We start from the raw sequence: 2302 nt of genomic DNA on the forward strand, positions 1-2302 counted from the left end.
CAGACTGGGCTCTGGTTTCAGACGGAGGGTGAAAAGAGGTGCTGCAGCACAGGAGACAAGTCACAGTAGAGACACTACATACTGATATACACCTGGACATCAGCTGGAGAGGACTCTTTAAAGTAGAGACACTACATACTGATATACAGCTGAACATCAGCAGGAGAGGACTCTTTAAAGTAGAGACACTACATACTGATATACAGCTGGACATCAGCTGGAGAGGACTCTTTAAAGTAGAGACACTACATACTGATATACACCTGGACATCAGCAGGAGAGGACTCTTTAAAGTAGAGACACTACATACTGATATACACCTGGACATCAGCTGGAGAGGACTCTTTAAAGTAGAGACACTACATACTGATATACATCTGGACATCAGCAGGAGAGGACTCTTTAAAGTAGAGACACTACATACTGATATACACCTGAACATCAGCAGGAGAGGACTCTTTAAAGTAGAGACACTACATACTGATATCATCTTGAAAATGAATGTAATAGGGCCCCTTCAACGTGTTGCAACAAACGTGCAAACGTGTGATCACACAAGTGTGTGAATATTTTTGCAACACTTAACTTTTTCACACCTCACAACACGTTTCTGTCTCACAAGTGCAGCAAGTTCCCCACAATTCGAGAAACTAAATACTTGTATGTCCCCCTTTTGTTAATGAGTCATTCTTGTTGTGGGAAGTTTTTATATCTATAAATGATATACAAATAATACTCACGGGATTATGACACGACAACTTCCCCACGATCACATGACAATGTGATGACCAGGAGATATCACATTACAAATGAATCAACTCTTTCTTGGTTTTCCCAGTCACGGATCTGGAAACACCAGTTCTATCTTTCTATCTTCTATTTCTTAGGAAGGTAGTGACTGTTTGAGTTTCAGGGTTCATTTGAGAGTGTACATGTGGAAGGAAGCCAAGCGTGGTGTGATTTCACATCCTTTTTTTTTAAGGAACAGATGTCACTTACAGTCAAGCATTTGCATTGACAAGAAAAAGGAACAATGCACATGTATGGAACAGGTTTTTATTGAGAATGTCTTTACAAAAGTAGATTAGACGCAAAGCTTGAGTATTTGTACAGATCAACATGTACGCCATCTTTTGCAGCCTCTACATATAAATATAAGCCAAAGGGCATTTTAAACACAGAAACATATGGAAAACATGTATTGCTTCATTATCCGGCTGAAATCTGACCATAAAACAAAATGCTGGTTGTGGTTTTTTTCGTTCTTATAACTAAAACTACCCTGTGGACTTTAATCAACTGAAGCTTCAGACTCTTATATTAAACACACATATTTGTAATAAGAAAATAAAGTGCTAACCGCCTCCTTCGACAAACACAAAATGTCGAAACAGTGAAGGGAGTGTGAGGTAGATTGCAAGACAGGATATTACAGCATGGACAGGATTTCACATTAAACAGGAAACGGATCTTTAATTGGTGTTAAATTATTTCTAAGTAACTGCTCAAGCAAACATCATCAGACTATCAAAGGTACCCTGACTCTGGTTCAACATGTTTCAGGCAAGCTGACACAGGTGTCAAGCATCTGGCATAATTGACCCAGTTTAAGGCCCACAGCAAACTGTTTTATGGAAAAAAAATATATAAAATGCTGGTTTTTTGGTTTTTTTCTGACACAGTTTAGATTTTTAACCAGTTGCCTAATCTTCCACTTAAATGTATTTCTTAATTCAAAGATTTCAGTCTTGCTCAATTTGTATTTCACAGCTTTCAAGTGTAACAGATACATTTAATTGTATTCATTTCTATGGTTTTAAATAGTCAAATTGTCGATGTTCTGGTGACTAAAGCTAGCAAAAGCATTAACTTTATAATGATTGTATATCTTTGGTTATGTTATTGTAATAATACTCACGAGGTAACGTCACCAAGATGTGTGCCGTTTTGCAAATTGCTTTTAGGACGGAATCAAGAAGTTGAGTTTAAATTAAGCAAAATTATTTAGCCTCGTTAAGGCTGAACACACAAAAAAGTGCTAGTTTTCAGCTACACACACACACACACACACACACACACACACACACACACACACACACCCTGCTCAGATATGTAGTCGGGGTGGTTTTCCCGGCCGTTTAGCAGAAATCAGTCTTTCTTGTTTCCTCACATTACTGTAGAAGTAACTAGAATTTGTACTTAAATGCAAATGCTAAGTTTGTCATTTTTAACGGCAGTGATTACATTTTAAATGACCCATAGGCGCTTTCACACCAGAGTACTTTTCCCCCCGAACTAGGCG

The 2302-nt window shown here is 38.1% G+C and overlaps 1 protein-coding gene across 1 annotated transcript in view; it reads left to right on the top strand.

Moving 5' to 3' along the window:
• Nucleotides 1–2302, top strand: part of kiaa0232 (KIAA0232 ortholog) — a 13888-nt gene that overhangs the window by 9126 nt on the left and 2460 nt on the right. The gene's annotated exons all lie outside the window — the stretch shown is intronic.

This window comes from Notothenia coriiceps, unplaced genomic scaffold (genome assembly GCF_000735185.1).
Source record: "Notothenia coriiceps isolate Sejong01 unplaced genomic scaffold, NC01 NC01_scaffold00034935, whole genome shotgun sequence".
In the NCBI taxonomy this organism is placed as follows: domain Eukaryota; kingdom Metazoa; phylum Chordata; class Actinopteri; order Perciformes; family Nototheniidae; genus Notothenia; species Notothenia coriiceps.